Consider the following 15,253-nt stretch of genomic DNA (forward strand, 5'->3'; position numbering starts at 1 on the left):
AATATAGGCATGTATTAGGATATCCTACAATAAGATATATAGTAATTATCATGAAAACGCGTGCATGCACGTGCGCTGCAATCTGATTGGCTTATGCTTTAAATAGCTATAACTCCCTTGGTTTTCAACCAAACAGGATGGGATTTGGAATATAGATAGATATAATGGATTTCTACAAGAAGACATGGTCACCATGCACATGCATACACGTGCATGTATGTGCGCTGCAATCTGATTGGCTGAAATTTTGAACAGCTATAACTCCCTTGGTTTTCAACTAAACGGGGTGGGATTTAGAACATAGATAGATGTAATAGACTTCTACAAGAAAGTATGGTCGCCATGCTCATGTGAGCACGTGCGTGCACGTGAAATGAGTAAAATCAAAAATACACTTGAATTAGCGTATTTTTTAATACTTTTGGATTAAATACTTTGATATTTAGTATATGAAAATCTATAGATTGTGAAGACAAGATTATATGGTCATTACGCACGTGCATTCACATGCGCACGCGGTCAATGCTAAAACTCGAATGAAATTGGTACACTTCTGGGTAAACGTTGTTAAAGTCTCAAATGCATAGAGTTTGTCTTATTTAATGAAGCTTATAGGGAATATGGCACCAAAAGGGAGTTGGGGAGCGTTTGGGGAACATCTGTAACGGTCCCCGTTACAATTAGCACTAGTTATTATTATTTTTCTTCTTCTTCCTGGGTACTTTTTTGTCCGGGAATGATCTCGTAAACTATACATCCGACTAAGGTGAAATGTTTTTAGGGTCAGTAGACATGTTATGTAGATTTGCGGAACGAAGGTCATTTTGCGCGCACGTGCTTGCAAGAGCGTGCACGTGCAACATGTGTAATGACCGATTTAATTGATATAGGCGTAACTTTTTAAATTTTTGATGAAATGCTTTGAAACTTATAATATAAGGGTACATTAGTAGCATAGACATTATGACATGGTCAAAATAGCAAGATCTCACGCGCATGCACGTGCGCTTTGCTCTGATTGGCTGAAACTAAAGTCTCAATATCTTTCTTGTTTTTTGACGAAATCCTTTGAAATTTTGAAAATAGCCATGCATTAGGATATCCTACAACATGATATATAGCAATTATCATGAAAACACGTGCATGCACGTGCGCTGCAATCTGATTGGCTTAAACTTTAAATAGCTATAACTCCCTTGATTTTCAACCAAACAGGATGGGATTTGGAACATAGATAGATATACTGGACTACTACAAGAAAATATGGTCACCATGCACATGCATACACGTGCATGTATGTGCGCTGCAATCTGATTGGCTGAAACTTTAAACAGCTATAACTCCCTTGGTTTTCAACCAAACGGGGTGGGATTTAGAACATAGATAGATGTAATGGACATCTACAAGAAGGTATGGTCACCATGCTCATGTATGCACGTGCGTGCACGTGAAATGAGCAAAATCAAAAAACACTTGAATGAGCGTATCTTTTTAATACTTTTGGATTAAATGCTTTAATATTTAGTATTTTAAAATATATAGATTGTGTAGACAAGATGATATGGTCATTACGCACATGCATTCACATGCGCACGCAAAATTTGAATGAACTTGGTACACTTTTGGGTAAACGTTATTCAAGTCTTAAATGCATCGAGTTTGTCTTATTTAATGAAGCTTACAGGGAATATGGCACCAAAAGGGAGTTGGGGAGCGTTTGGGGAACATCTGTAACGGTCCCCGTTACAATTAGCACTAGTTAAATGTGAAACTCAGCAAGAACATTCTTACTCATGTTAAACACGTGAAGCCAATACTGCCCAGTTAGGTAGCTGAACTTCCATTCAAAATTCTAACTGAATCAATTTGAATGTCTTGTTTACATTCCGAAAATTTTGTTCCAATACCCCCAAATTATTGTAATAAATTAGAACGCAAAATTTAATATGTAGTCAGCAATAAATCCCAAAACCGAAGGGACGAGGGAGATCCTTTTAAGATCATGTCAACTGCTCAGAAAAGGACCAGTAATTAGGAGTGTTCTGGCATTTAAAATAAATTAATCCTCTGTCTTCTCGTGGCCACGCATCATTTATAGTTCTTCATTGCACCAAACCATGGCGATGATAAGATCTGAGTTTGTTTGGATCGGGACTAAGATTCCCGGGTATTAATCAACTTTAATGATAGCCCTCTTTGGGAGAATTTATTTGATCCTTGGTTTAATCTTAGACACGATACCCTCTGATAACATCGCCTGGTCACACAGAAGTCAAATGGAGGCCCAGCTGTTCCTCAGTTGGTCATCTCTGGCTGTACATCTTTTTTTTTCACTTATTAAAAAAAATATTCTTCTTTAACATGCATGCAGAGTTCTCGGTAAGCAGCTACAATCCAAATAAAAACGGAAAATTTAAAAACATCTGATTTATATACACGCGTAAAAAATAATGAAATCCATCCCAATTGATTTTTATTGTTATTGTTATCATTTGTAATTAAATATATAAAACAAATTTTTAAAATAAAGAAAAGTGTTTGAGATTGTTATAAGTGAGAAGGCATTTCTCCTTCTTTTTTGTAACAAGTTTGCGGAAGCGATTATATATGAATACTGTGAACAGTGAGTTTTGCTTTTTGTGCAAATCCAAGCCCCTATTATAGACAGTGTTGGCCGTCCTTGTATCAAGGACCTTTTATGATAAAGAATAGGACTCAGTGATTAAATATCGTTTTAACAGAAACTCTGTCACTTTAAATGCTATTTTATACACCAGTTGCTTCATTTGAAAGACGAGTAATGCTACTGTTGATATTGAAGTAATTATCCCCCATAGAAGAAAAAAGTACAAGAGCATCTCGACCCAGTAATCTTCTTAAGTAAATATTTGTAGACCTAAATATCCTCCTTCTTCCTTTTTATTCACCGTTAAGCATTCGGCGTTAAGATGAATGAAAATCGACATTAGCATTCATCTTTTTAAAGCTTATGTAAAAAAAGATTTAGTTTCTACGTGCATGAAATACCAACGAAAAAGGGAAATGTTTTAAAATAGTCAGGTCAATCCTGGGGAGGGGTAAGGGGGGTCCATATCCCACAAGGGTAATATTCCGTTGTACTGATGAATTTAAAGTTAATTAACTTTAAGATCTTTTATGATCCTCTCGTATATCAGCAGGCAAGCAGGTAGTATCGTTTTATCGTTTTTTAAGGGGGGGGGGGGGTTCAAAACTTACTGCAAAATTCCTTGACAAGCAGAAAAAAGTAAAACGTCTAAGCTCAAAAATCCCATTTCGTGGATATTGGGGGTAGGTTAGGGTAGGGTAGGTTTTTTTTCTCAACTCAATAGTTAAAGTTAATATTAGAAAAAAAAAGTGGCGGGGGGGGGGGGTCTGCCTCCGCTCACTCACTCCACACTTAGTTAATACTACGTGCCTATATATAGCTAAAGAGACCAGGAAAATAAAATTAGAAACAAAAATAATGCCGTGTATAATTTAACGACAAACTGAGAAGTACCTGTTTTTATGTATGAAAGTTTGAAATTTAAATAGGAGACGCTATTTTCTGACAGAAGAGCTCCCATAAATCTTTATACACCGCTGCCCAAAGACCTTCAGACTAGCTACAGGTGGGAGGTTCAAAATTTTACGGTTTTGAATCCATAACAAACATAAATCTGGGTGAAGAATAATTATAATTTTTATTAGGAAAACTCTTTGCATCAAAGAAAGACTTCAAGTATAACCACAACGGCTAATTTCTATGCATCCCATCTCATTGATGGTAGGCATTAAATTAAATAGGTGACTCCACATTGAGAAGATTCATATGTTTTTATTTGAATCAGATCGTTATGGTTTTTCTCTTTATTCGATGTCTGGGTATTAGTTGTAGGAGTTTTCGGTTGGTTCAGTCACACAGAAATATCATAGGTGTGTCTCATAATTCACTGTGATGTTTCACTGGATAATTATCTTCGACTCGGTGAACGTCTTTATTTTTTCTTTGTTTATTAACATAGTGGGAGTCTTGCTCTTTCAGAAACCTACCCCTATTGTCTGTTTGTATTTTAATTTAATATCAGAGATTCATTAGAAAAATATCTAAACTTCAGTTCCGGAACCAAATACCGAGAGAACATGTACCAAGCACAAATCGTTTTCAAATATTTATGTACGGTTTTAAATCTTTTTAATGTTGTTTGCCTAATGCACACCTGTTCTTAAAGTTTTTAATATATTTTCCTCATATTTCTCATTTGTGTCTTGGAAATGAAATATATATCCAGACATTTTTATCTCTTTATCAGCATCGTTATTTGACTTTTTCATTCTATCTTTTAAGATTTCTGTTTTGTGTTTGTGCTGAAATGTATACATGTACATGAAAGTATCAGTATATTGACAGAAAGTTTTCTTTTTTTTCAGATTTCGACATTGTCTTCAACAATCGCTTTCGCCAAATGCGAACTTTTTGGGAAAAATATACTTCAACATAATGGGATCAAAGTGCTTCGTGTTCAAAGAAACGTCTGTTTGTAAAGCGTACACGTGGTACGGAACTTGCTCAGAGTATAAAACAGACACAGTTGCGCACATCAAGACACAGCCGTATTTTACATAACTCAAACCAAGGCGCCGAGTGACAAAAATCACTATCCAAGCTATTTTTTCCACATTATTTTCTCAGGAATCATTCAACAACAATTCTGGCAATTATTTTCCAGAATTTCGCATGCATTCATATTTTCAAAATATATTTATTGAACTTTAACCAAATTTTTACTCTTCTGTAAATAAATCCATTATTTTTTTTTGATCAAATCTTTATTTGTTTTTTAAGGAACATTTTCCGATAAAAAAGAATTTTACAGTTGACATAAAAGTGATAAAAAGTACAGACTTCATGTATATACTGCAATTCAAGAACCTTAAATTTATGGACGCAAATGTGTGGCGAAATGTTCAAACTTTTTCAAATGTATGCGGGGTTCAAGAACTTTGAGATATTCTAGAAAGAAGTTTCAAGTATAAAATCGGGTATCTCTCTACAACCCTTTTTATAATGCTCGTATTTAAATGTCACGAGATGCTAAACTTTAAAATAGTAAATTAAAAATCAAGCCTCTTAGGTTACCAGGGTTATTTGATATTTTTGTTCCTGATCCTGGCCCAATCCTTTCCTGTACGTACGTATCCAACAAAGTAGGGATGCTTGCTTAGGTTTGACTTTCGATATTTTCATTGCTCCATTGGTGGAAAATAAAACATATTCTATACAAAACTTTCCTTTCACCCCTACTATACTTTCATACATTTTATAGGTTTTTCGTTTAAAAAGCATATTCTTTTGTAGATTGTTGTCCCTTCGTTGCTCTCACAGCTGTCTCAATGTCCGGAAGCAGCAAGGGAGCAAAATTTCAACAAACCAGAGTGTGCACCTATCGCGGCCCCAATAAAATCTAAGGAGATTTATAATCTACATAATTTCATGAAGCTTTCATATTAGTTTCCTCTTTTCCTGCCCACTGATTCTTGTTTCGTAAAGAATTTTTCCTATGAATTGAGAATTCCAATGAAAACTTTTAGGGTTAGTGTGACCAGTCGACAGAGGGTTCTAAGTCCTCATAGTCACCTGATCACCACCTCTAAACTAAAACGTATATCAGTCTTTTTTACAGATTTGTATTGCCTTTAGAATTTTTTACGGCCTATCAATTTTCGTTGTCTTCATCCTTTTTTCTATCAGCCCTATTGATTTCAGATTATAGAATTCTATTTATCTTGAATAAGATATTAAGATGACGAACAGTAACCCAACTCAAAAGTCCACAGAAACAACACGAAGCTCCAAAACATCAGAGGTAGGATCAGCTGCCATGGAGGAGTGAACATCCCCTGGTGACTGGTCACATTGAACATTAACCGTCTGCTCCTTGACATGATCGTGAAAACGAAAACATCATCAGATAATTCAAAATTGAAATAATGTCCTAACAGTTCATTTGAAAAAAAAACCAGTTAACATTTGACTAAATAGATTATATTTGCTGTTCAAGTCATTGTATCGACCTTACAACTTACAAATTCGAAATGACTTTAAACCAGATGTTTCATCAGCTTGTTTTTCAATAGAGTCTCGTTTTAGAAATTTGTCGTAATTTGAGCATGTTTACTGAATCAAAATAAGACACAGGGAGGGAGACATCAACACCGTATGCAGGTGATAAGAGTATATTACTTCATAAATTAGGGAAATTGAAGATTGTTGCAAAGTTACAATTAACATAATATTTTCTAGTTAAATATTCAGACTCAGGGGTATTTTTTTTATTGCAAGCTCATTCGGCTGCAAGTTTATCAAGTCGACATATGAATAAAAGTAACTATTACTAATTGATATGATAATACGTCGTCAATATATCTAAAAGTCGAGTTTCTCGTAAAAGCCAAGGTATGTGTTTTCTTCTTTTCATGTCTAAGGTTTTGAATATAATCTGCTTCATATAAGTGCACACATGGGACTGCTAATGATTGGACACAGTTGGTACCTATGGGAATACTCCGACAGATTGTTGGAGGACCTGATCTCCAAAAAATATATATTTTGTAAATCAGAAACTCAAGCATAGATTATTTTAAATGCCAGCTTCAGATTACTTGTGTGTGCATCATTGTTTTTAAACCAATTAATTTTGGAAATGACAAGGTAAATAAATTTACGAATACCATTTTTATTGATAAAGCAAAGTTCTGTCTATAATGTCAAAAGCCAACTATCAATTTATCATGGGGAATCGTTTTACAAAATGTTGAAAAGTCGAACGTTTTGATGCTATTGATTTTAGTAAATTTTGGTACATGTAAGTTTTTCAAATATACTGTAGTACAGTACTCCATAAGTTTCTCCTTCACTAGTCTACTGTTAATATTTAAGTGAGGCATAAAGAAAGTGGCTTGATAGAACATTTACTGGAATCCGCTATGTATCTTTGTTTATAAGTTTTTTTGGTGAAGTTTTAGAAAGTATGATGATAAGTATTCCTTTTGATTGTTGGGAATATTAAAAATACTTAAACCTGACGTATGATGTTGAAGAATTTCTTTCCTAGAAAGGGAGCTATTAAAGGAATTCAACATCTTCAAAATCATGTGTCAGTTTTAAATATTTCATTTTATATATTATTTAAAAATTGCATAAGAATCCTTACAAACAAAGATACATAACGGGTTCCAGTAAATTCAACCAAGCTTCTTTCTTTACTCCTTTCAAAGATCTTAACAGTAGTGAAGGAGAAACTTCAAGAGTACTGTGTAACAATATATTCAAGAAGTGATGTAAATCAAATGTGGATACTTAAAACTTCCAAGGAACTTTTGGACATTTCGAAATCACAAGACTTTACCAAAATCAACAGCTTAAAAACTTACGACTTTTCAACTTTATACACAACCATCTCCTACGATAAATGAAAGTCCAGGCTTTTCGATATCACTGACAGCTGCTTTTTTAATAAAAATAGAACTCGTAAATTTACTTACCTGGTCATTGGTCATTTGCAAAATTATTTTGTTTGAAAAACATTTTGATTGTACACACAAATACTCTGAAGTTGACATCAAAAAGATGCAAGAGTTTCTGATTGACAATATCTATTTTTTTTTGGAGACCTTGTCTTCCAACAATCTATTGGAATTCCCATGGGTACCAACTGGCCCCGTTATTAGCAGACTAATTTTTGTATTCCTATGAAGCAGAATTTGTGCAAAATTTGATGCGTGAAAAGAAGAAAACACTTGCTGTGGCATTCAACTCGTCATATAGATACATCGACGACGTATTGTCAATTAACAATTGTAATTTCCATTCTTATGTCGACACGATATATCCTGCTGAGCTGTAGATAAAAGATACCATAGAGTCTGACACGTCTGTTTCATATTTGGATATTTTACTTGAAAAAGACGTTAATGGTAATCTACCAACCAAGCTCTATGATAATTATAAACGTGATGACTTCAACCTTTTCTATTGTCAACTTCCCTTACTTATGCAGCAATATACCTTTATCACCTGCATACGAATTTTACCGGTATAGATCTCAGTTGATTCGATACACAAGAACATGCTCTACGCATTAATAATTTTCAAAACGAGGTAAATTATTGACAATTAAGCTGATGAAACAAGAGTATCAGCAGTCTCGTTTAAAGTCGTCATTTCGTTAGCTCTATTGTCGATACAATGATCTTGTCAGCAATTACAATTTATCACTGAGTAAAATGCTGACTGATGTTTTTCATACTAATTGTTAGTCCGGCAGGGGATGCTCACTCCTCCATGGTATCTTATCCCAACTCTGATTTTTCGGAGGTCCGTATTTGCTCTGCTCCTATTTTGTTTTGTTTGTATGGACTTTTGATCGTAAATACTGTTCGTTATCTCTATATGCTGCACATACCACTTACAGATTTGAATCCTAATTCCTCTAAACTACAATAAAATAATCATTCTGAGTCTTACAAGCAATGACAATGTACATCCTTTGTCAGCCAGGACCAGTACATATTGGTCGCGTAGTCTATATCTAATTTTTTTCACTTCTGAATTTCAAGAGAGAAGAGAGAGATAGAAGGTTAATTTCATATAGCCCTTAATCAGATACTTTAATTCCATTTGATAAAGTAACTACTTTATCAATGGAGGCAAGTGGTGGAATTTCTATATAATATTAAAAAAAATCTCGAAAGGGACGTTAATCATATATATTATTACGAATCCGAACCTGTATTTTGGTGTTTGTTTCCAGAAATTGAGCTAATTGTGTTTAAAGTACTCGAGTCTGTCTTGATGAGTTACAAATCCAAGTTAGATTTCGTTCCGCTGCATTGTCTTTTGAGAGAATTATAGACTTCTTAAATTCAATGGAATTCCAGCACCTTGGTTTGTGAGTCTACCTTGATCATTGATGAATTTAAATTCAATTTTGTATTATACGAGGGTTGTCCCATAAAATCGTGGACAAAGCGTTTTTCTCGAAAAGTAATGGGCGCACTAAGCTGAAATTTTCAGTAAATGTTTATTCATCATATTTAAGTGAATCATAATGTTTTTGATAATATATATGCAAAAATAATGATTTTATTCTGCTTGAATGTGCACAAGGTATGGTCCTACGGCGCACGGTAAAAATAGCATGTTTATATTAGAGAAGACATAAGAATTAATTCGTAATAAAAGTTTTCAATACATAAGATTAGGATGAAAATTATCCTAATTCCATTCCTTAATCAATTCTGTCGTATTTTTAAAAATTTCAAGGCATTCGGTTAATTTTTGGCAGTTTCCCGAGCAATTGAAATGGGAAAGTTATAGACACAATACACGAAAAATGGCGACTTTTTATGACGTTATGGCGCACCGGAGAGCAGTTCAGATAAATTAGGATGTTGTAATGACGCCTTAAGAGACTTTAAAGGAATACGGAAGAAAGAAAATATGAAAAATATCACCAGATTTTTAGTATATAAATGAAATGAAAGTTTTCTTAGTGAAGTCTTCGTGGTCGAGTCCCCAGATAGTACAAAACCTATGGACAGACTGCCATTTATAATAGCAAAGGACGCTGTCACTGTCGACCGTCGATGTGAGATTCTCTTTTAGTTGAATGATGGTGAGAATACTGACTGTAACTTGCTAATAAATATTCAGAAGATCGCATGAGTGTGCCACATTGGTTTCTTAACTGGTTATAGATACTCATATATGTAAATCAATAAAATTTCTAAATTTAAGTGGGGCTTATCCAACTTTTAGTTTAGCAAAGATGAAACGTGACGCTGTTTTAGGCACTTTGACGTTATCATCCGTGCGCCGTAGGGCGATACAGTACATAACATAAAATATCACAATTTGTTTACCTATGCATATATCTATTTGAAATTTGCTATGTATATTCATAATTTATCTACTAAAAAGTGGTGAAAATTTCAGAACGCAGTGATGATTATTTTTCAAACTAGACGACTTGTCCACGATTTTACGGGACAACCCTCGTATATTGCTTCAATATTTTTTTTAACGGAATTGCGACATTTTCAATTTTTAATATTGGAACCAGAATACACTTGCCGGATTGGAACCAGAATACACTTGCCGGTGTAACGACGAAAAGTGACCCCCGTAGAATATTGACCGGGGGTCGTTTTTCTACGTAGAAATATGACCCCCTGGTCAATATTCTACGTAGAAAAATGACCACTTTTCTGTAGAAATTATGGCTTTGGGGTCATTTTTCTCCGTGTGCATTGTAGAAAAATGACCCCGTAGAATAATGACCCCTTGTCATTTTTTGATGCTAAAACATTCGTTTTGGCAGGCATATTTCTGTTAGGCGAATGTATACGGGTAATATCAAGCTGCCTTTTGTTTTGAAGTGTTATTTCTGAAAGCTTTTAAGCTTAGATAACGAACTATACAATACCTTTCATTAATAATACAAACTGTTTTATCCCCATTAAAGGAAAACAATATTAAAATGTTCGAAGATACATACATCCATAGAAACGTTTATTACATTTTTTACAGTTAGTTTCCACAGTTGCCATTTTAATCTTTAAAAAGGTTATTTTCTTGCTGGTGTAAAAAAACATTCCATAATTAATTAATTATAAATCTCTTTGATTTTACCCTGGATAAATAATTTGAAAACATCAAATTAATTTTTTCAAAAGTTTATACGTTTTTGATCCCTTCTTTTAAAACTGGCGCTAGCTTAGAAAATAAGATCTTATAAAAATATTTCAAGGTTTTCTAAGAATGAAGTTTTAAACTTCTTACAAAAAATAGGGATGATTTAATTTGTAGAAATAAGTACGAAATTAAGTTGCCTCTGACCTATGACACAAGGGAAACAAAATGTGGTTAGCTCAAAACCTGTAAAATGTCTTTTGTCGTTTGCTAGTGTCAACGAAACCTTAAAAAAAATTGGGGGTTGTAGCATAAAACATGATTAACTAAAAAAAAAAAAAAAAAAAAAAAAAAAAGAGTGCGGTCTTTCCAAAAATTGGCAGATGTAGTATCGTTTTCCCCGTTCTACATGTACTTACATATAATGATTTTAGGAGTTTTTTACCAATAGAAAAAAAAAAACAAATGATGGATGATGAAAACTAAAGGATTTTAATTTAATGATATACTTATGTCCACATAAAGTTTCGGAGGGTATATAGTTTTTCACCTGTCCGTCTATCTGTTTGAATATTTGTCCACACAAATCTTGCCCATCTTTAGACTGGGTGGGACTATGGTTTCCATGCATATTTCACAGGTGTATATTTGTGACAAGACCTTTTTTTGTGTACAACCAATTTTGACCATAAAATTTTGACATTGACCTTGGAGTTTGACACATTTTTACCCCAAATTTCTACACTTTTACTTTAGCATTAACTTTAAGACGGTATATACTGGCATTTTATATCGAAGTAATGGCATGGTAGACGAATAGAGTTCATTAATTTGCAAAGGTAATGTCTATAAAATCACAGAAGAAAGGTAACAGCAACTATTGGTCAGGTGTCTGTCGGCTAAAAAGCGTTGAAAAGGGAAGCAGTTTTTTGAAATTATAGATATCTCTGAATGTTGAACTGCTATTCACTCAGGTGTAAATTTTTGCCAGTTTTGGTGGAATTTTCAATATCATTATAAGAACGTTCTCGGTGTGTGTGGTATTTTCTGTATATACTTTATACAAGGTAGTTAAATAGTGTGTATTTTAATGCACAAGCCCGCCCCTTCAACTTGCGTTGGAATTTCATAAATATTATGGATTCTATTCAAAATTACGCCAGACAATGGGCAAGATATGAAAAAGAAGACGTTGACACTTCAGAATGCATTAAATGTATCAGATGTATGTATGTATTAAAAGATTGAGGGGCAATATGAAAACAATATATCCTTCTGTGTTCAATAATCCAGAAGTGAGAAGAATTAAATAGATTACATGATCAGTACATACTGGGCCCTACCGACAGACAGGTAATGATATTGTCTTCGTTTTTTGGGTTCATTATAAAAATTGTGTTTTAGAAGAACTTGGATTTAATTCTACAAGTGGTAATACCACTTATACTCATACTTCCCTGTCTGAGGAAGAAATTCTTTATAAAATCATATGTCAGTTTTGAATATTTTTAATATTACACAGAGCCAAAATGAAATAGAACTACCCTATATATATATATTGGATTCCAAAATTTCATAAGAATCCTTACAAACAAAAATACATAGCGGGTTCCAGTAAATGTTCAACCAAAGATATTGACAGAAATGAAGGGAAAACTTCAAGAGTACTGTGCAACAATATATAGTATTCAAGAAGTGGTGTGAATCAGATGTGGATACTAAAAATTCAAAAGAACTTTTGAACAATTTGAAACCACAAGATATTACCAAAATCAACAGCTTAAAAACTAACTACTTTTCAACTTTATACACAACCATTTCCCACGATAAATTAAAGTACAGAATTTTTGATATTATTGACAGCTGCTTTTTCAGTAAAAATAGAACTCGTTATTTTTTTTTTACCTGGTAATTGGTCATTTGCGAAATTATTTTTTAAAACACACTCTGATTACACACACAAATACTCTGAGTTTCTGATTAAAAAAATCTATGTTGTTTTTGGAGACCAGGAAGAAAAACTTGCTGTGGCCTTAAACTCAATATTTAGATATATCGACGACGTATTGTCAATTTACAATGGTAATTTCCATTCCTACGTCGATATGATGTATCCAGGAGAGCTTGAGATAAAAGAGTCTGACACATCTGTTTCATTCTTGGATATTTTACTTGAAAAGGTCGTTAAAGGTAATCTAACAACCAAGCTATATGATAAACGTGATGACTTTAACTTTTCTTTCGTCAACTTCCCTTACTCACGCAGCAATAAACTTTCATCACCTGCATACGAAATGTATATGTTTCAGTTGATTCGATACGCAAGAGCATGATCTACGTATGAACATTTTCTTAAACGAGGTAAATCTTTGACAAGCAAGTTGATGAAACAAGAATATTTGTTTAAAGTCATCATTTCGTAAGTTTTATGGTCGATACAATGGCCTAGTCAGCAAATACAATTTATTATTAAGTCAAATGCTGACTGACGTTTTTCGTGCTGATTGCTAGTCCATTATTTTTACATTGAATTGACAGCGGATTTTCCCGTTATTTCCCGATCATGACAAGAATCACACGGCGGGTGTGACCGGTCAGCAGCGGATGCTCACTCCTCCATAGCACCTGATCCCACCTCTGATGTATTAGAGGTCCGTGTTTGCTCTGCTCCTATTTTGTATTGATTTGTGGACTTTGATATTGAATACTGTTCGTTATCCATATCCTTATTCCATACAGATGTATATGTAAGTTTAAATGTAAGAGCTAAGGAAATTGAATTTATATAGTTAAATAACGTTGCTTTCTTGCTTTTATGCTATGTTTTTGGATTTGTAAAAAAATCAAAGTTTATAGTTATCAGAAACATATCATGCCATTTTCGGGACAAAATGAATGAAAAAAACCCCCAAAAATATAATAATAAATCTATGCTCCTCAATTAATGAATAAATATTCACTGGGATTCTGTAAGCCAAAAATAAATCCATACCATATACATGTACATTGATAGTGATGCTACTATTAATGAATGCAATCAAATATATGTTGGAAAGGATTTAAGTACTTAAAAAATTCCCTCCACTTGCATTTGAAAGTATGAACAAAAATCAGGACACACATATATATGGGTTTATTGGATGAAAAAGTAGAGGGTCAAAACTCTATGGGGGTCATTTTTCAACGTGTGTGGAGTCGTAGAATTACTGGTCTGGAATATTTTTCTACAGTCGAAAAATGACCCCACTTGTCGTAGAATATTGACCCGGGGTCATTTTACGACGTAGAAAAATGACCCCCTGGTCAATATTCTACGGGGGTCATTTTTCGTCGTTACACCGGCAGTTAAATACATGTATAGTATAGTAAATGCAATGCTCTCATAATTCTTGTTCAATACTCAAAAGGTATATGATGAAGACTACGATAGTACTTTATAATTCCGATTCAAAGCACATATGACAGTTCAGCATCAAAATAGACAACGAAAAAATCGATCTGTACTCTTCTTAAACCGCCTTTTAGAAATCCATGTTACGGAACATTATTTGGTTAACGGTTTCGCTTTCTTCCGCCAGAGACAAGGAAATGTTTGCTTCAAATTGCAGAAAAAAGAATCTATTGTGTAATTTCTCTTCTGTGTCATTTATTAAGAAACAAGATTAATTATCGTAATTTATGACTTGTTTTTCTCCAATGAAAATCTTCCGTATTCAAACTATAGTGTACAGGATTTTTGTTTGTATTTATGTTGCCAATTTTGTCAAGAAACGTTACTTTAGCTGTTGACGTGGACTTACAAATACAGCTTTTTACCCATATTTTTCTTTCCTGCCTTCCTTTTTTCTTTCAAAAATGTTTTTGCTTGGATATTTTTTCGATAAAATGAGAGAGAGAGAGAGAGAGAGAGAGAGAGAGAGAGAGAGAGAGAGAGAGAGAGAGAGTAGAGAATACCAATCTTCCCTTTTAGCCTTGAATTCTATAATAAAATGGGAATTGATATTCTTATAAATATCATCTTGGATTTAAAGAGTAATAGATCGGACTATGGACAAACCAAAACTGACCATTTAAACATGAAAATAATATAACGAAAAGAAATCAACCTTAAATTTTCATTTGAACACTTCATTTATGGAGTAGAGCAAAATCAAATATTTTAAACATTAGAGGTGGAATCAGGTGTCATGGATGAGTAAGCAGCCCTTTCTTCATCGGCCAACCCCACGCGTGCCCTGTTACGATCAAGCAAACGGGACAATCTGTAGACAATTCAGTGTACAAAAAATCATGGATATTGTTTGAAAAAATGTAAACAGACATTTGACTTAAGAAAGATTGTATTTGCTAACAAGGTCTTTTTATCGACCATAAAATTTGCAAAATATAGGCTTTAAATAATATATATGGAGATAACGAACAGTATTCAAGCTCAAAAGTCCTTTAAACAATACAAATTTGAAGCAGAGCAATGACCATGGACCTCCAAAATATCAGAGGTCGGATCAGGTCCCATTGGGGAGTAAGCATCCCCTGCCGACCCGTCACACCTGTCGAAAG

This window comes from Saccostrea cucullata, unplaced genomic scaffold (assembly GCF_032062105.1).
Source record: "Saccostrea cucullata isolate Sc308-1 unplaced genomic scaffold, CSIRO_AGI_Scuc_v1 ctg7075, whole genome shotgun sequence".
In the NCBI taxonomy this organism is placed as follows: domain Eukaryota; kingdom Metazoa; phylum Mollusca; class Bivalvia; order Ostreida; family Ostreidae; genus Saccostrea; species Saccostrea cuccullata.